The following is a 21,744-nucleotide window of genomic DNA, read 5'->3' on the forward strand; positions in this document are numbered from 1 at the left end:
GCCTGATGAAACCTGGGATTTTTTGAGTGTCTGCTTCACTAGGAAGGTGTTCACTTTGGAGATGATCCCAGCCCATTTTACAACAGCATTTGCATTATCTGGAAGCACTTGTCGTGGCACTCTACCTTACCTGATCTATGCTAGGTTGTTGTACAAAACCATTACAGCTGTTCATACTTCCTAAACAGGAGGTACCTAAATACATGTTTTTAATCCTTTAAATGATTACCTACAATGATATGATACAAAATGGTCATGACAACAAAGATTAGACAGTAATGTGGCACTGCAAAGGTGAGCAGTTTACAGTTTCAGAATTCATTGGAGTTGTTGCCAAATGAACATGTTTGTAATGAACAATAAGCTGCATGATATGTGCCCAAAATGCTCCTATAAGCCAGAAAATATACTTTAAGGCTTACTTTTATTATTAAAAGCCAAAAATATATCCCTTTAACCTTCAATAATCCATTTATGAGATTAAAAAGTATTGAGTAATGATGCTGAGGGCAAACTCAGTTGACTTATGTTGGAAATAAGCTCAGCTGAGTGTTCTTCTTTGTTTGACCTGATGACTATCTGTTATTTACTTGGGTTTTTTAGTTTGGTTTTGGGTGGGGAGAGGCATTTATTTATTTATTTATTTATGCATTTAGTTATTTTCCCTGAATTCTGAGATGAGGACTTAGTTCTTAAAATGCTCTTTATGGCTTGGAATATCATTTCTGGAAGTGCTATGAAAATGAAAGTTTTACTGATGCTTGTCAAATACATTTCCTGGAAGAAGTATATAGATGTAAGTGCTCTGAAGAGAGCAATGAGAGAGCAAGGATGTTTAGCCTACTCCCTGTTATGTTTTAAGGGAAAGAAAAAGAAACAAAGGTGTTTATAGTCTTACAAGGAAAAACTTTATAAAAGGCAATCAAAAGTAATTGTTAAAATTGAAGATTAAATTTTTTTTTTCTGTTTTCAAATGTACCTATGATGTGCTTTTCGGCAATAAAAATATTTATCTATTTACTTCATAGTGAGCTTCTATTTAGCATATACAAGGGTTTTTTAAAGTAATCGCTGTTCTTTGCTGTGTGTAAAATATGGAGGGAATAGGCTTTGTGAAACAGGATTTGGGTTCAACAACCCAACAACAGATGTGTCATTTTGAATGTTTCTCAATATGAGATAGAATACACCATTTAGTATTTCAAAAATATCTAAAATGTCCCACAACTTTCATTTTGTTCAGGGTCAAATGCAAAAATAAATGCTTGAGGTGTACAGCCATGCTGATTCACCCATTAGGTTGTATTAGATTATATTGCTATAATCATTTTTTCTTGTGTGTAATGAATTTTGGTACTCATGGACTGCTTTCGCTGTATGTAACCATGCATAGTCTAGGCAGAAGTGATTATGCAAGTTCGTTGGCATACCTGTAGCTCTACTAATTCACTTCATTCCTGTCCTGCAGCACTACCCGCTGCTGCTTTCCTGGGCTTCCTGGGAGCAGATGCTGTGAACTGTGCCAAGTTATTTGAAATTATGTGGAAGCTTTGTGCGGCAGACATATGTTTGCTGTGCAGTTGGTTTCCCTTATGACCTAAGCTAGGTTAAAACAATGATATTTAGCTGGAGAAGGTGGTGTATTCAGTAATTATGTCTGGCAAAGTAATTTTAGAATCCTCTGGTACTTGCATATAAGCATTTTCAAGCTCATTGGGATCGTTCTAGGATAAAACTGACAGTGTATCAAGCGTTTGTTTAAAAGATACATCAACGCTACTGGTTCTCAGTTCACAATGAGAGACTGTGTGTTTTATTTCTTATATATATACGTCTGAAATGCAGGAAGGAAATCCTTGTATTGTTCTGCATTACACTTTCTCCAAAATCAAGAAAGCTAATTCTCTCCACAAATAACTAGTCCATGCTCTACTGGAGTTGTTAGAGGTGTAATACTGTATTTTTAAGATCTGAATTTGGTCAAACATGAGTTTTACTTATTTCCAAGGTTTACATTAAACAATGTTTTACTGGAAAATTTCTCTGAATATTAAACAAAGCCAACAAACTAATGAAAAGGTTACTCTTTCTGTAGCATATGTTCTATACTTCACCTTTATTGGCAGCTGGAAGGAAAGTTGAAACCACAGATGGTGGGCTTTGGCCAAAGGCTATGCAAGGCAAAAACTTCTCTAGGAGAGACCATATGTCCCAGTGGAGATCTGAGTGCTCTCTGCTTCCTGCAGAAAATACTCAGAACTTTACAGGCTTTCAACAGCATTTAGTTCTAAGTGCTAAGCCTATAAATATACAAATAACAGCTAGACTGACACAATTAAATGGCTTAAAATTAATATGTGGTTTAAGATACGTTTTGTACAGATTGGTCATGTAGATTTGGATGAAATATTGATAACAATGAATTTACTGAAAAAAAAGAAAAAACAAAACAAACAAAACACATCTATTCATTGTGACTCATGCTTTAAAAAGGCACTTTTCCAGTGAAGGAACGATTTGTAGAATTAAGCATCCCCAAAATCTGGAAGTCAATACATGTTACTGTTGTACTAGGCTAGGTGTAGCACACTAGACCTTATATTCTCTTTTAGTTCAGTTATACTTCTCCAGAGTAACAACTCTATTTAAATGAAATTTTGTTAGATTAAGGCAGAAACTAGAACAACATTATAGATTAGAATGACCTTAAGGAAATGGATGGAGGTGGTGATTGGTGATAACAAACATGGCTTCACTAGGGGCAAATTATGTCTGACAATTTTCATGGCCTCTTCTACAACAGTTTTACAGCATTGGTGGATAAGGGAAGGGCAATTGACATATCCTACCTGGACTTATACAAAGCCTTTGACACTGTCCTGCATGACATCTGTGTCTCTAAATTGGAGAAACATGAATTAGACGGATGGACCACTAAGTGGTCAAGAAATTGGCACTTAAAGAGTTGTGGTCAATGTCCACGTAGAGACCAGTGATGAGTCATGTTCCTCGGGCATCAGTGTTGGGACTGGTGCTGTTTAACATCTTTGTCAGTGACACAGACAGTAGGACTGAGTGCACTTCTCAGCAAGTTTGCTGATGACATCAAGCTGTGTGTGGTTGGTGTGGTCGGCAGGTTGAAGGGAAGGGAAGCCATCCAGAAAGACCTTGACAGGCTTCAAATCAAAGTTCAAAGGCTGAAAAAAAATAGTAAGTCTCTGTATGATTAATGTGTATATCTATATGCATGCATCATCATATGTGCATAGCAGAAAAAAATCACTTGTTGAAGCACCACCAGCAGGCAGATTATAATATACAATGTGCATACATGTCTTACAGGTTTAATGACACATACATTGGAAGTGAGAGTTCATGTGTTATTGCTGGAGCGTCTGACCCCATGCTTCAAACAACTTAAACTTATTTAATATAAAGGAGAGCAGCTGCAACCAGTTCTCTAGGAAGAACTAAATTATATATCTCAAAGGTTATTGAAAAGAAACACAAGCTAACAAAAAAAAAAAAAAAAAGAATAAGAGGATAATATATAAATTACTTAGTGCAGAAAAAGGTGCCAATGAATTACCAACAGTGAAAAGACCAAGAATAACTCCATCAAGGTCTTCCTACGGCTCTGGTGATATATTGGCCTATACAGAAATAATAGCTTGGTAGTGTGATAAATGCTGTTAAAATAACTGTGATCATGTCATGATTATTATTAAAGCCAACTAAATCCCACACTTTGAGGTATCAAGGTGTTGTACAATATATTTATAAAACTCAAGCATGTTTGCTTTGTTCTTGGATAAGGCCAGTAAATGCTTTGAAGCACAAAGAGAAATGAGACAATTAGAGCATTTCAAAATAGTTACTTTCACACAGCAAAATTTCCTTATCTACCAAGCAGGTAAAAGTGGTAGAACACCCAATAAATGTGCTTCCCTGTTAAGACAGTGTGCTGAATGGTCTCTGTAGGTGTATGTATATGTATTAAACTGTAGTAGACATCTGACATCTAGATGGCTATGACTAGGTGAGGTGAATCTAACTTAATAGTTAAAAATAAGACTTGCAAATTAAAATCAAGAACTAAATAAAATACAGTAATTAATAGAGCATCTTCAGTGGAAATAATTTTGCAATGGAGGTTGTGGAATGTACATCCTGGAAGACTGTAAGCAATATTCTGTTCCTAAAAAGATAAATAAAGGCAGCAAAATTTCATGGTAGGCAGCCCTCTCCAACAGTGCTATCTGAAAGTTACTTTCTAATATCCTTGAATCAAAACAGAATTTCATATAATTCTGGCCACACTAACTGTGGTATTCAGTCCTACTTAATCAGCAAGCTACAGTAGGATCACAGAATCAATAAAATTACCATGCCATCTGCCTTCCCTGTACTCACCATCATAATGAATAACGACTCATTAAGTGTTCTACAAGACAATTAGCTCTGGATGGGGGTTTTCAGTAACAAGGCTCTCTTCATTCTATTTCTAATTTTCTCAGATTAAAATACAAAAAAGGTAATAGATATCATAAGAGGCACATTAAAATAAACATGAAATAATGAATAGTTTTAATAGAGCATTATATTTAATTATATTGCTCAGTTGTTCTGACCGTTGGAAACAAAACCATAGGTTAGGACTTTCCGCATGTGGAATGAGTTCTTATGTGTACTTATCTCAGTATGCCGTGGAATAGTTGCGGACATACACCAGGGGTGACTAAATCCCATAAATTTTTATCTGCTACAAAAACATTACTTGTACAGTCCTTTCATACTTGCAGAATAAAGTCAGTAGGACTACAAGGATGACTAAAGATATTCTTACAGAAAAATGTTCAAGACGTTGATGAAAATATACTGTAATGAAGATGTACAGAAGGTGGTTACTGTGAGCACATATACTATATATCTTACTGTTGAATCCCCTATGGCCTTTTCTCGTGTTGGGGTGTATTTAAAGAGTACTAAAGAAGTGAAAATACTAATTAATGAAAAAGTTAAAAGAGCATGTGAACTCAATAGTACAGTGTGATGTATGGAACACACGTTATTAAGGGCCTACGTGTGCATGTTGAGGGGTCAGGCATTTCTCATGTATTCAAAGGGAAAAGACAAGAGAAATACAGGGAAATACCTGAATCTGATTCTGCATTAGCAAGTATATCCATGTGCCTACTGAAAAGCTCCTGCCTCCTCGTAGAAGCGAGGCTGAAGAGTCGAGGGGAAACTTCAGAGGCTCATTTGCTAAGGTCCACTTATACCTCTTGTCTTCTCATACTTATGTATTCTGGTACAGTATTTCACCTCTTTGTAGACCTTTTCTTATACTCAGAAAGAGGAGAGAAAAAAGGCTTGAAGCTTACTTGTGTTTACAGCGAAGGACTAGGCCAGATCATTAATCTTGTTTGTCCTTTGTGTGGTCTCTATTCAAAATGGAAGACAACGACTCACAAGTTCAAGAGCTGTATGTATGGTATAATGTCAAGTAGCTGGTAGAGAGAAGTGTTGGCAAGATATCTTTTGGAATAGTACTTACACTAAGTATGTACTTCATGCTATATGAAATGTGATGTTAAGTATTTATGATACAGAGTATTGCATACAGCATTTTGAAGGCATATATGGACTAATGCCTATTGACAAAGAAGCCTTCAGCTGAGCAAAAGGGAAACAGGGAAAGATAAGAGCTTAACCTAGAGAAGAGGTACTGAAGTTATCTAAAAATACTTTCTTTCTCTTGTTCTTTCATTTAGAAGTGGGATTTCTAATTATTCTTTTGTATAGCAGGCTTTAGTGAAGAAATACTATGAGTAATCAATGCTGGGAGAACAAAAGTGGGGGTAGAGGTAGAAACAGGAAGATATTAATAACTGGTAGGTTATTTAGACTCTTAAACATAGAAACAAGTATAGAAGTGCAATTTTCGTAATTGAATTGAGAGATACTCCATATTATTTACCGATATCTTGCCAGTTAAATGGTCAAAAAAATAAAGTTAAAATCGTATGAGAAAATCAAAAGTTAGTTTTAGTTACAGTCATTAAACTATTACAACAAAGCTACTAATTAATATGTTAAGCAGTAACTTCAACTTACTGACACTGAGAGACTGGTTTGTCTGGTGCCATGGTCCCCAAAGAAGTAAAATCTGGAGTTCTTTTTAGTTAACTGGAGGTGCTTAGCAAAGTAGCTCTTTAGTACTTGGGGGAAACTGAAATAATCTACTCTGAAGATCATTTTACTGAAGGAGTTGCTTTCTTTTAAAGAGTGAGGCCTATTTTTGGAGTGACTATTTTTGGCTTAATTCCATTCTTCTGCACTGCATCAAATGAGGGAGCAGACTGTGTTTATAGTATTGACACTGGGAAAAGATCACAGTGGTAAGTGGCAGATGGTGCTGATGATTACTTTAAAAATATTTATGGCAATAGCAAACACAAAGTACAAAATAAGACCCAGTAGCCACCACCACCCCTTCTCCAGCCCAAACCCAAATCATTATTGCAACCCATGGGGTAAAGTCTACTTGAATAGCACTGAGGTTTTTAGCATAGTAAGCCTTGTAAGGGATGAAGAATGAGGTGAGTATTGATTTTGTGTGGTCTTTTAAAGCTTTTTAGGTAGTTCTGTTGTGAATTAGTTTTTACATCATTCTAGCCATAGAACCTCAATTCATTTATATGCTGAATAATGTTTTTGAAAAGGACATAAGCACTTTAATATGAAGAACATGCAGTATAATGTTAGCAATGTGTCTTCCACAAATCTTGGCAAAAATAACTTATTGATTGGACAGTAAACACTGCATACAAAAAAGTTATCAACTGGAGGGAAAAAAAGTAGAACAGAGAAAAAAGTAGAACCGAAGAGGCAGAGATTATTGTTTTACAACTTTATCACTGTATTTCCTGCCCTAGAGAGACTCAATAAAATGAGACATATTAATAAAACCTGTTAAATATTGTGAACATTTCTTTGATGACTAGTTATTCATTCTTCAAACAAAAACTGTCACTGTTTCTCCAGAGTATCAGAAATAGGGTTTTTATTTTCTTTTGGAGGCTTTTGCAGCTTCAGTTGCATGAAGAGTACTGAAAGAGCATCTCATGAGGCTGTAAAAGCTCTGAACGCTGTGAAACATTGGTACAGTCATGTACATCTCCCCCACTCTTCCCAGAGGTTGACTGAAGCATTTTCAGGTTGCGTTCAGATGAAAATTTGGTGATTTTCTTCCTACCTCATCATGGCAATGATGGATATTTGAGATTCTAAGCTTCTGGCTGTGAACAGATGCTCTAGAAGCCAAACCTTGAAATGAAAGGCTCTAACCTGAAAGAAACCTCATCCTTCAGCCATACCTGCCCGCTGACCATCAGCTGAAGTCCTCAGGAGTTTTCCTATTTTCTTGCTGACATCTATCACCCACAATGTTTTAACATAACAGTCATATCCCTTTTGCACCTTCATTTTGCCAGACTAAGGCTAATGAGGTCTGCTTTAAACATGTTCTTCAATCTTCTGAACACCTTTGTAGCACTGTCCCAGTTTCAGCTTCAGTTCAACTGTTTTTTACCTTGCATGACCAGGTTTTACTCAGAGTGCCATGTGAAATCCCGTCTGGTCTTGCCCAATGGCACTAGCATTTCCTTGCTTTATGTCTTTTAACACTTATTTTTAAAAGAACCATTTTCCCTCCTTCCAAGTTGGTCATTCTGTAGCCAATTTCTTACATCCTTACCCTTCTTCTCTTCCTCAAGCAATGAACTTCTGTGGTATAAGTTTCTGCTTGTTCCCAAAATGCATAGCTTTGAATTTTGCACTGTTTAATCTGAGTACATTTATATTCCTCAAGTTCTTGTGGTCATGCATCTCTTTCTGGTTTATATTCTGTTCCTTCTCTGCATCGATGATACATACCAATGCTTGTCATGATTGAATTTCAACAGCATGCTCCTACTCTTATGCCAAGCTTTTTAATGAAAATACTAAAAAAACTGATTGAAAGATTAATTCTTGTTGCTATGCTATACCTCCAGCAGCCACCTTCTTTCTCTTCAAAACTACTCTTTGTTTTCTCTCCTTCATGCAATTGTCCACCTTCCATAACTCCTGTACTAATTTCACATCTTCTGTGTCTGATGACAATTTCCCACAGTATAAGATAGCTTTCAGAAATCTAGTTAATCTTCTGTATGTTCTTACTCAGAAAATCTGTTAATTTACTGTAGAAACATATTAGGCTCATCTGGCACAATCTTTGATGGAATGTTGATGCATTTTGACCCATTTTAAATTTACTTGCCTTTAATTATTCTTTCTCACCAAGTATCATATAGCTGAGTCTGATAAATAGGTCAGTAAATAACTGAATATTTTTTCTTTCTTGAATCTATCTAATTTTTAGTATGAAATAAACAATACTTACTGTTCTCAATTTGTATTCCACTGCATTTGACATGACAGATCATTAAATTTCCGTGTTACCAGCCTTCATTTTCTTCTTACAGAACTAGTGTTCTGATTACTCAAATGTCAATCCATAAAATTTTTGTTGTTTCTATTTCCATATCCTCATTCCATTATCAGTGTTGATGGGTAACTTCTTTGATAAACATTATCTCCCTCCTTGAAAACCATCAAATAGTTCACTCCTGGGATAATATCTGGAAAACACTTTATGTCTGCCTCATTATTCCTACATAATTAGTCTTCCTTTTTTCCCCCCCTCTTATTTATTTATACAGTGAAAATCTAGATGCTTGCTTTAATAATTTTTGCAAGATCTACCTCAACTTGACTTTTGGCAATTCTTATTTCATTTTTACATGTCTATGCCTCTGAAACACAACCTCCTTGGTTGCTTGATACTTTTTCATCCATTTTCATAGGTTTTCTGAATTTAAAAAATGTGCATAACGTCCTTCCTTTAGAAGTTCATTGGCTTCCATGTAGCACAGTTATAATGCAAGAGTCAAGAATTTTTCTTGATTGATGTATTGCAGATCAACAGTGACCTTGCACAATTGCTTTTGTGTTGATGTGGAATGAGACAGATTTCTAGCAGTGATTTGTCCCTTTGAGGATCTGGACGAGATTAATGGTAGCCAGGACCTTGTGATCATTACCTTGTCAAATGGCAGGGACCGCGGAGGGATCCCACAATGGACTCCATGTGGAGGGGTAGGGAACTGCTGTCCTGGAATATTTTGACCAGTTCAACTCACAGATCCTCACCATAATCACTTCCTTTAAAGAAAATGGCAGTTTACAACATTTGATTTTATTTTCTTTTTTAGGCTGTGAAAACTTGTATTGTTGGATGTGATTTTTTTTTTTCCTTTTCGCGTATTCAGTGATGTTGAAGGCCAATGGATTAGTAGGATTTGGAAAGTCAGAGTACAGGGTATACAAAGAAAAGTAATTCATGAACAGGAAGAAGAAAATATTCTGTAAAGTTAGGTCTTCAAATTTTATTGTCTCCCAGGCAGACCCTTAGGCACTCTGCAAGGCTAAGATTTCCATAGTTGAAAGAAAATGTAGTGTGCTTTTCTTCTTTTGATATTTACTATACAGATGTCAACAAAGGAAAGAAAAAGGTTAAAAAAGGAAAAAAAAAAAGGTTATAAAAGCAACTAACAAATGTGAAGTTTTCAATTGAGAATTTTGCTGAGAGATGTTATGTGATACTTATGTCATTTTTAATAGAAATCTAATGGAAAATAAATCTTTCATCAGTATGATTTACTTTACACAAACGGCAACATTGGTGATCAGATAATGATATTAAGCAGTGTATTTTGTTCTGCTCTCTTGATATTGACACAGAGACCCAGTGTTTCTTACGTAGAAAACATGCATTAATAGGGCTTGTCTTATCTGCATTCAGCCCAAATAAATGTACAGATTCACCTTAACAGAGCGTCTTATTCAGCCATGTTCCACCTGAAAAGCAGGCAGATGATTTTAATTTTGTACTGTTAAACTTCTGAGGATTCAACAGATGTCTAGTTAGAGTTACAAAATGAGGTAAAGTGAACAAATCACTGTGCAGGTGACCCAAAGGATGATAAATGTCCTTCCTATTTGAAATCAGTGGTCTGGTTTTATATTCAGTCAACACATACTAGGTGGAGCAGATGGCTTACAGTTAAATTAAAACCATAAACCTTTCAAAAATGAAGTTATATGTGATTTAAATATTTTATCAAGGGCCCCATCACCTATTTTTCCTTCCTCTAACTTTGAATTCCTTAAAAAGAATCATCTTTTTTTTTAATCAAAAGAAGTCAAATCTGTTCAAATCTACCACTAGAAGGAGTTGCATTGAGACCTGTCCTGATTCTCTAGTTATACCATCACAGAAAGTTTCATTCATCACCGGGACAATACAATTGCCCATAATGTACCTTCTCACATTTATTTTATCGCACTCTAGGGGTAAGGTGCTTCTACTGTCTAATTTTGGGATAAAGCTATCCAAAATTATACAGAAAGCAATCAGATTTATCATTCTGTGGCATTTGATGGCATCCATCTGTTTATTTACAAAAGCATTAAAGACTTATTGAGTTACTAGACTACAGAGAAAATAAATTATCATCTGTAGTTAAATTCAGTCCTTGCATCTGCTGTCTTTTCAGCCTGTATGATGTTTTCTGAAATTACACTGGCTTGCAGACCCAGACTTCAGGAATACATTTACTTCACAGACTTTTTATGCCATTTCAAGTGAATTTCTAATGCATGAGCAATCTGTGGTTCAGAAAAATGTTGACAGAAGGATGTCAGGGCTTTCTGTTGTTAGCAGTTTAAAAGCATGATAGGGACAGTTCTTACTTAAAAGTAGCTCTTAAAAGTTTGGAGCTGCTCAATTTCTAGAATAATTTGATCCAACCCCTTTCAATCAATATTGTGCAACTGCTGTGGGAGTTTAAAGCTTCTGGACACAAATAAATTAATATCACTATCATTAAGTAAAAAACTTCTAAGATGGATGATGGGAGATGAACTACTCCCAGTGCTCTATCTATTCAATTCCTATTGTCAGTAGAAAGGAAAAGATGTAGGGTTTAAAGTTCCGAACTTTCTGTTAATAAAATTGAATAGCAGACTGAGGAAATCCTAATGGGACACTTACTTTCTTGTTTTGTATCAGTGAACTCAGTTATTTCCCACATCCTTTCTGGTTGTGGATTAACTGTCCCATAATTATGAAATCACTAGAAATATCCTTCTGAAGGATTTAGCTTGGATCCAGCAAAGACATTGACTCAAACCACCTACACATAGCTGAAAGCGCAGGGTTGATGTTAATAAGCTCATGATTGTTAGAGAGGTTGCTTGTTCTGACATCTTCCTTTACTGCGACAACTTCTCACTTTCTCTTATTTGTGTGACTTGGATAGTTCTGCTTCATAATTCTGGAACCGAGAGGTATAGGGAGTATTGTTGAGAGACATCTAATGTGTCAGCTCATGTCCTGTAGGAATAGAGTAGATCCAGGTTAGTACTATGTGTACAAGACCAGGGCTGAGTTCCGCATCTCTTTGCACTGTCCTTTCTGGGTATCTAGATGTGGCACTGTGCCTACACATACAACCAGCTAAATGGGGCATCCAAATGTCTTGTGGAACATGAAATGTGAAAGAGTGTAGAATCCACCAAATGTTGCTTCTTGGAATGAGTTTGAGTTTGAGTTCAGCAGGACTGTCAGAACTCGTACATCCTGGTGATTCATACCTAACTGCAGAGCTGCTCAAGAATGTGGGATGCACCACTACACATTCTGTAGTACTTGCACTAGATGGACAGGCTTTCCTGCTGTCAGGGCTATTCCTGCCTGAAATTTTGGAGGGAAGTTGGAAGGTGATTTTTCTTCTCTTCTTTACAAAATGCAGCAATGACAAAGGTCTGCTGAAACAACAAGGGATAAGTTTAGGCATACAGAATTAGTGGGTCCAAAATTAAAACAACCTGTTTAAAATATTGTGTTGTATTTTGGTTTTTTGTTTGTTTGATTTGGGTTGGTTTTTTTTTTTCAATACAAACAAAAATCCAAGGAACAGTTAAATACATAAAAATGAAGATAGGAAAATATAAAATGAGATGAAGCTAAGTTTCTGTAAATATTACCGGACCTGGCAAGTAAGTCACACAGCAAAATGCATGTATTTTTTGTACTGGAGAAGATGAGCTTGTAAATGACTGAGAGCTAGTTAATATGGAAAACTGGTAGGCAAAATAATCCATCCAAAAGAGGAATGTTTTAAACTAGCACCTGTATGTGAATTACTTTTAAAAGGATCCCTTTTTATAAATCCAATCTTTCTAAAATTCTTGGATTACAGAATACCAGGTTGGAAGGGATTTCAAGGATCGTCTTGTCCAACCTTTCTTGGCAAAAGCACTGTCTAGACAAGGTGACCCAGCACCCTGTCCAGCTATATCTTAAAAGTGTCCAGTTATGGGGAATCCACCAATTCCCTGTCTGTTCTCACTGTGAAAAATTTTCCCCCATGTCTAATCAGAATCTCCTCAAGATCTGAAAAATGCTTATATTAAGTGAATTTTCCCAGTTGCTAAGCATAAAGCATGAATCTGAACAGTAGCACAAAAAGACCACTCTTGTCACTTTTAAGTCATTCATTTCAATACCGTTGTCTTAAGTGCTCAAAACATGCTAGGGTGTAAATGAAAGATTACAAAGAAAATCACCATGGCAAACTATATTTAGGATTGAGAGTGACTCAACATGACACAATCATGGAAAACTTATGATGACAATGTATCTACCCTTTTCACCCGTTCTGTGCTTAATTGCTACTATTTATACACATATTTATTACTTATAATTCAGGATTCAATTATACACAGTCTTGAGTATCTTCTGTGAAGTAATTGGTGTTCTCAGCTTGCTTTGAATGCAACTGACTGTAGGTGGGAGTTAAAATACCTAGACCTTGCCACAGGAAAACTGAGTAAGGCACTATACTTGGATTTCAGTGATCATTATCCGTGTCCTCTGAGAGTGATAGACCAGCGTGATACCCACAACTGCAGTTCAAGGCTTTGGACCTATCCCTGTTAGCATCATTCAGGGCACTTTTCCAAGTACATGACTACTTCAGGCTTGTGCTATCTTTTCCCCATCAACCCTTTCCCTTCCTATGTATTTGCAGCTGTAGCTGCCACTGTGTCTCATCCCTTCAGTTCGAATTCACACAACAGTGGGTTCAGGAGAAGTTGCTCTGTAGTGAAATGTTTTCTGTGACTAGTGGTAAGCACAGAAGTTTTAGATATCTGATTGTAGTTAATCATATCAAAAAAGAAGAAAATACTTGCTAGGACTTGCATCTACTGGAACTTGTATGTAAAGTAGATTTACCGGACCCCATCTGTTAGTGAATGGATGATGTTTATGCTCTCTGTAAAATGGGAGTACTACTTTGTGAGGATGTTGTGGGAATAACTGAATTAACATTTGAGATGTTTTCAGATACATTGTTGTGTCACAGAAAAAAAAAAAATCATATAATGGTTTAGTGCATAACATCATTCATTAATTTCCATATTCCCTGCATTGCCTCAGCAGGAAAGTTTGAGTTAAGGATGGAGTTAACTCCTCTTCAGTATTTGCTGACGAATTTTCAAATCAGTATCTCAATGTCTAAGATACTCTGTTTTATTTTGTTTTTCAGGGAAGTGCAGATTAATCCATTATTCTTCCTTTAGATAAATGATTCCTATCAAATATACTCACATGCAGGAATCTTCGTCCACGGTAGAGAAATACTGATTAGTCATCATAAAGGAAAATAGATAAACAATCTTAGATAGCACATTGCAGCTGAGATGAAGTTTTTTGTAGATATATTTTGGTTAACTGAAAATGTATCAATATGCAAAAAGCATAACAAACCATCAGAGCATAACACATTACATTCAAGAGGAGACTGCATCTTTTCCTGGGGAAGCAGTGAAGGAATGTTGGCCATAAAGTGCAAGATGATCTAAGCATAACTGTGAACTTCAAATGGGATTTTCTTTAGAAGAGAGATTTACAAGAGATTGTAATTATTAAATTCTAAATACCAACTACTGAAAAATATCATTTGAATAAATTCTATTTGCAGTTCTATATGGAGAGGAAGAAAATAATGGGGTGGTTTTTTTTGGAAAACAGCAAACCATGGCTGGCAGCACACTGAGCCACATCCTGAGCTGCAGCAGAGGATTGTTCAGACTGGCACAGGAGAAGAGTTATGTGTAGCTTTATATGGTGTGTTAGACTGAAATTAAAATATATCCTTTAATTTGCTGGTTTCTGATGATATAAGAATAGTTGCTCAGAAGGATATTTGGAATAGAGAAAGCTCCAATTTGTGTGAAACAATTCATTAAAATCGGTTAATCATCCACCTAAAAACCATTATCAGCTACCCATCAGCTTCAATCGGAACAGAATCTAAAGAATGTCCCGAAAGAGGCATCGAATTTCTTCTGCTTTGTAAAGAGCTTAGTAATGCAAGATAGTGAGTGTGACAAATGCAGCTAGGCATAAATTATCCCCTTTTCTTCTTGGAGCTACTAGAGCTTGAGGTCCCACTTCCCTCCACTAAAACACACACGGTTCCACCTTGATTTGTACTGGAGGAAATCTGGAATGCCGTTACAGAACACTTTGCAAACTCCCATTATTTTCAACAGGACTGATGCCAAGCTCCTTTCAATGTTGATTACAGAATCATAAAAAAATAGGGCTGGAAAGGACTTTTAGAGATCATTCAGTCCCATCTACCCTCTTCAAGGCAGTATCAGCTGCATGTAAACAGTTCCTGGCAGATGTTTGTCTAACCTGTTCATAAAAGTGTGCAAGAAAGGAGTTTCTCCTTCTTACCTAGGAAATTTTTTTCCTGTGCTGTTAGAACTTTTTACTAATGGTTAACCTAAATTTCTTCTGCTACGATTTAAGCCCATTACTTCTTATCATGCCTAAAATGAGCATGAAAAAAGATTATTTCCTTCCTTCCTCTTCTATGCAGCCTTTTATATTTTGATATTTCCCCTCTATCACCTTTCTCTATATCAAAATAATCCCACTTCCTCCAGGCTGGTCAAGGTCATGCTTTCTAGACATGATGGGTTTGAATTAGTCCTGTACATTATGCTTATGCAAAGACATGTACAGCAAGAGCATAGAATAGTGAGTACTGGAGGGAAAAATTGAGGATTTTGAAAGAAAATATTCCTAAAATTATACCAAGCATTGAATAACATTTTTCCAAGAACACCAGTTTTTCTTTCGGTTTCTTCTTCAGTGTGCCCTTTTCACATGTCAAACTTCCAGCCTCCTTGCATTGTTAATTAGTGATGCCTGGTACAGCTACAATTATTTGCTGAAAGAGTGGTGTATCTAAAATGAGAGGTTTGTGGTATGTGACATTGTAAATCTGAAGTTGGGCAATATGTAGGATCTACAGAGTAACAGGAAAACCAAGGCTGTAGTTCATACTCGTTTTCTACTTCCCAAATCTTAGTTTTACTAAATGACTTGACACTGAAACCAGAACGCTTACTCCACACTTCTTCCTAAGTTGGGCTTTTTTTAGGATTTCCTGCAGAGATCTTGGCCTTAGGCTTTAATTCCTTCTTCCCACAAACATGCCCATCTCTTGCCATACCCAGCAGAGTCAATGATTCATGTCTGGTACCGTCAGCCAGCAGGGATCAGTTATTTCTTTCTGCAGCATTATGGCACTTTGTAGCAAGGTGCAATGAAAATTGCATTTAATGAGGAGGAATTTGTCTTGGGAAGCAAGTGTGACTGAAGTCCCAGCAGAGTGGTGTGTGGCAATTTAGGAATTATAATATGATATGCATTTTGTTTACAAGCATGTGCACTTCATTCACAAGGGAATTTGTAAATTATTCAGGTAATCCTTACTTGTGGGATAAATATTGTCTCTTAAGACTCACATATAACTTTATAATCTGGTAATTTGTTGTATCAGTATAGTGCTAAGAAATTCTGTGATGAACTTTCAACAGTTATTAGGCAACTAGAGCTTTATTCGAATGGCATTTCCCCAATATTAATATTATGCTTCAGTGATGCTTTCTGTGATTTTTCTCCATTGCTCAAAAGTAGCGATATGAAAAGATTTAGTTTAGAAAGCACTGTTCTCCTGCATTTTCTTATCATAAATTATTGGGTTTTTTCTTCTGTACTAGGTATATGAAAATACTCCAGATAGTCGAATGAAAAACCAGAAATCATGTCAAGCATCTAAGGCTCAGTTTCTGCATTAGATTTAGAATTTGGTATTTTTCGAACTTCAACACAAACAATTTTCCTACACTTACAGGAGGCCACTTTGCACTTCTTCCCTGCTGTGACAGTCTCTATGAAAAATGCAAGACATATTGGATTTCACATCCCAAACCAGACAAATCCCTACAGTGGACTAAAATGTAAAAAAATTAATAAACAAATATGACCGCATTAATAATCTGTCTCACTCCAACATTATATTCTGTCTATCAATGAGACTTTACATCAGCCAACAACAGACAACATCCTGACATTGTGCTACACAAAGCTCGAGGAACACCCAGTATTCTCCTCCAGACAGGAGGAATTACACCATCAAATCTCACTCATCAGCTTCTAAACGTTTGTTATCGATATAATTGTATACTTTTTTCCTAGCGTATTTCAGGTGTCCTAGTAAAAGTTTACCTCCCTTCAACCCATTATCTCCTATAATTGCCTAAGGGACAAATCATAATGATTATTGTGGTAAAATTTTAATGATAATTTTATTTATTTACACATTCACCGATAGTACAAAAATAACAGAAATGAAAGCTTGACATGCTCACTGTTAGTAAACTAGCAAAGTACTTATGTTTAAAAAGATGAGTTACAACCAAAAGATTTATGCTCACGCAATGCAGCTGGTATGGACAGAGTTGAAGTGAGTAAATGGACAATATTTTGAGACAAAGTACTACCTTTGTCTTTCAGAACCACGACATGCTGCCATGACTGCCTTTATACCTATAGATACATCTCCAGAACCTTTTACACCTGAGGAATTGTATCACTGTAGTGGTATCAGTGCCATTAAAAGTCTAGTTTTTTTAAATAAAAAGCCCTCGGAAAAGTCCCAAGAAATTTCACGAAACGATTTCTGTAAACAGTCAAATTAACCAGCTTGTACGTTCCTCTTGGTGTTTGTTCCATGTTTTGACTAAACCCGTTGTTCTGCAGTGCTTGATCTGACTTCCTTACGTTGTGTTGCATTGCTTGGGTGCTTTTGGTAAGATGCTTCTACATTCTCCTCTTCCAGTTTCCCTGCCTAATGACAATAGCTACTGTATGCATTTTGTTTTCCCTTTTGAAAAGCAAAAGCTAAGAGACTTGACTTGCCCAAATTATTTTTTCTTTTGATATCGAATTGCATGTATGAGTTTTAATGCTGCATTTCTCACTTTGAGAGCTGAAACTTCTGTTTATTCAGCTGAGCACTGGCAGCCCTGGTGCAGTTTTTCCAGCAGGGCTCACTGATCTGTCTGGTCCTTCACTTTGAAGGAAGCTGTTTCCACTTATTCCTTAATGCTCCTGGAGAAGTTGCCAGCAAATATGGAGGTTTGTAAGGGCTATTGAGGTTCTTGTAATTTTTCTTGTTGAATGAAGTGAAAAAAAAAATACCACATTTATGTCACAGAGAGCACCAAAGAATAATCAGGTCATAGTAGTAATAATCTGTAGTGGAAGAAGAAGACCACATCTGAGCACTTAACCTGCTTCATATTTGCAAAATCGAACTAAGCATATCTTGAAGTTATGAGCTCTTAACTGTTATTTGGGGTTTCTTTTGGTATTATTTATATCTTTTGGATTGCAATACTAGAGACCCATTGAAAAGTCAGTAATGAGTAAAAGCCTCACCTTCAAATCAGTAGTTCTAAGCACTCTCCAAAGTACAAGGAAGAGAATGGAATATTGATTTCTCACAAAATCATATATTAGAAAATGAAACAGCTCTAAAATATGGGGTGAATTACCTCATTGGCAATGCTTCATGAAGTGCATTCTGATCTTCTTTGCTTTTGGATGCCACTTGTAGCGTGAATCTACCACTCTTGAATTGGAAAGCTGTTCTGCCAGAGCCTGAAAAGGAAACATTTTTTTTTCCTGTTCAAAACATTTTCAGCATTTCTAGCCAAACAATTTAGGTAAAGGAATAGATCTCTGTTTAAAGAAATAGGAGCAGACTACTCGTTATTGCATCTGGAATCTTACTTTAACGTGTTCTTTGTTTTGAAAGCAAGGCTATGAATTATGCTCATTTTATGACCTGACCAGTCACAAATTAAAGGGCTGGCTGATTTTGACTCCATAGTTATGTGCCTTTCTTGCAAACTCTGAATATGTTTTAATACCATTCTCTTGTCCCAGATTGGTAAGGTGAAAATGGGAAGAAATGAACCTGATTGAAGTTACAGGTCTACTTGTAGTTTGCTTCATTCTAGATGCAGTTGAAACCAATTTTATTTCCCATTACTGAAGAAGAAAAAAAAGCATCCAGTCTTATGTACATTGACTGCACAAAGAAAGAGAGATATGGTACAGTTCGATTTCCTGGGTCTCTCCTTCACTAAATGAGAAGGCATTGTTAGATGAGGCTGTAAAGTTAAATACCCCATTTGTAAACTGAAATGCCAACATGGAATCAAATTGTTATAGTAGACAGCTTTTTTTAATTGTGATGTTCTACATGGGTGTAGTAGTATAACAAAAAATAGTAGCGCTTTTTTTTCAAATTAAATGTGATCCTTGTATTGAAAAATATTTAATTGAAAAGAAACTTCTGTCACTGTCCTGTACTTACAAATATCTTTGACGCTGATGCCTTCACCTTACGAACAACAGAAGCAGAAATGGAAAATGAAATCAGCCTTAACAACACATACCACTCTTTCATGAGCAACTTTAATTATTCTTTGGCTGCATGTAGAGCGGTGTGTCCATATCACAGAACAAAATATTCTGACTTCTCTCAGACTTTTAGGACACTTCAAGGTGTGATTATAGAAAGTAGCATTCAAGAGACTGAGCACGTTATGACATATTACTTTGAAATGACAAGAAAATGACTACTTTGCCGAGCAGGTAGATATTGCTGCACATAATCATCCCTACACATATGGGAAGAAAAGTAATTTACTATGTTTTGTTTATGGAAACAGTTACTTTTCTTATTTTAATGGAAAAGACAAGACAATATTATTTGGTATTGGTAAGTTAGCTCTTCTTTCCACGTATTCAACTTTCATTTACACATACCTGCATATAGATTATTGGAGAACATGACAGAAAGTATGACACTGTAAGGTAAAGGACTTTTTTTGTGTGAACTTGGCTAATAAAAAAAAATAGTTATGAAGTTTTAAGTGCTCTTAAGCGGATACTTAACAAATACAAATACAAACCACAAACAAAAATAACCTGTACTATTTTAGAAATGTTGAACATTTGAGTGTATTTCTAAATACACTGCTTGTACTTATGCTGATTTCTGATTTCTTAGACACTAAACAGAAGTTTATTTTCTAATTCTATTACTGATTCACTCGGGCTGTATAGAAGGCATTAGTAACTATATGTAAGGTTGTCTGTATCTGAAGCTGGATATTTGAAGCAATTAACAAGTTTAAATGCAACTGCTGTCACATGGCTGCCCATTTTATCATGTTTAAAAATTTGTTTGTGAAGTGTTTTTGTAGTTACATATGAAACATGTATTTAGACAAACTTAGGGCTATCTGCTAAGTTTCCCAGCACATTGGAATGAAAGATTTTTTGCAGAAAAAAAAATGGTTGCTTTCAAAGGCAATTTCTGACACTTCTGTTATTCACAGAAGACTTTTAAATTTGGTCAAGGAAAAAAACCCCATGAACTAAAGAAGTGCCGTTTTTTTGTTCCCTCAATTCAGTCCAGTTTAGTGGAATCATACACTGTAGAACATCACAGTTTTCTTTCTTTTAGATGCATTTCATAGGGAAAAAAAATGGCAACAGGCCAAAATAATAACTGAACTCAAACATTTTTAAAGATTCAGGTTCATATTGCTGCCAGCGCACCTGCAGCAGCCCAGGCTGCACTGTGAAGCATTGGAGCTGCCGGAGCACTGGGGAGGAAGGAGCAGGGCCAGTCAAGGCTCCCCATTCTACAACTGTTTGTTTCTTCTTTTCCCTTTCCCTGCTTTCCTGCCATGGAGCCTTATTGTTTTGCCCCATCTGGGACATCACAGAGAAGGTAATTTTCACCCATGGGATTATTGTTGACAATTCAAATATTTGGTCCTGAATGTAAAATTGAAGAGTTACGTGATGCAGCCGATAGGTCCAGCATCAATTACTGAGGTTTCGGGGAGAACATTGCAGTTAGGCTAGCAGACTTTTAAAGCCTTTTTCTTTAAAACAAACAAACAGCAAAAGCCGTGAAACAAATCCTTCAAAGCTTGCTTTAAAGGGAAATCACTGAAACTGGAAAGCCAAGTTCTTGGAAGAATGTTTTGCCAGATTTGGCTCTGTAGCCATCGCTCTGTTCCCCTGTGTGAGTGCATTGTGGTACAGCCTTCAATAACGTAATATCGCCTTATGTTTCTGCAGAACAGCTGCAACGTTCGTTGCTTAGGTTGGACGTAAGAAAGGACAAAATTATGTTTGTACAAATAGCTGCAGTGTTCGAATGGTTGGTATTACTACTTACACGTGTTTTAGTGTATTATTCTGAGTGTGGATACTGTTAGGCACAGACATAAGGGTGGGGGTATGTGTGTGTGGCTACCCATGCACCTGTAACTGAGGAAATGTGGAGTTTTTTGTTGCTGAACAAAAAGAGCTATCAATTTATCACAAGAAGGATGCTGCAGGGCCAGCTTGAACATTTTAGTGCTGTAGATGTATGATTTTAAGCCCTGGGTAAAAGCCAACTGAATATGTCAGAGAGATGATTTGTCTTTGGATGATAGCAGCATCTCTCATAAGGCACTCCACTCAGTCTATGGGAAGATATTAGTGGTGAATGTGGAGAATGCTCTTTTCCAGTAGCTTGAGGTGTACTTATGTGAAGCTAGCTGGTGAGTGACATGGTAAATAAAATCCAGAGGAAAAATGATATACAGTTAAAGATGTGTTTTAGTGACAGGCAATGCAGCAGCAAAGGCAAACAGAAAGAGAGCCCTGCAGTAGGTATGCAAAAATAAGAAGAAACAAATACCTTCTAGAACTTATGGTCCCTTGAATGTTTTTATCTGTTATGCCAAGTTAGACTAGGAAAGATCTATTTAACAAAATAAAATACTCTAGTTCATCTTTTACTAAATCTTGTATGTTCCCTGCACTTATGAAATACATGTTAGGAACAGAATTTTTCGGTTTGGAGAAAAAAGTATCATGCACAAATTAACTGTGTAGGTCTGTACTGGTACATTATTTTACCATCTAGGTAGTTTAAACCACATTTTTTCATATCCTCTTGACACTAATTCTAGCACAAGAACCACATTAGTCCCCATAGTGGATCTCCTTTCCTGACAGTAGATTTCTCAGCAAATGAAAAATCATCCAGTCGTTTGTCTCTAATTATGTGTGTCTCTAAATACCTGATTATCATTGGGAACAAATGGCATGCTACAAAGATAACATTATGG

General features: G+C 36.3%; 1 protein-coding gene across 2 annotated transcripts in view; it reads left to right on the plus strand.

The window, feature by feature from the left end:
* The window catches only part of ATRNL1 (attractin like 1), a 492,025-nt gene that overhangs the window by 437,836 nt on the left and 32,445 nt on the right, over positions 1 to 21,744 (plus strand). The window lies entirely within an intron of this gene.

Source organism: Patagioenas fasciata, chromosome 8 (genome assembly GCF_037038585.1).
Source record: "Patagioenas fasciata isolate bPatFas1 chromosome 8, bPatFas1.hap1, whole genome shotgun sequence".
NCBI classification, from domain to species: domain Eukaryota; kingdom Metazoa; phylum Chordata; class Aves; order Columbiformes; family Columbidae; genus Patagioenas; species Patagioenas fasciata.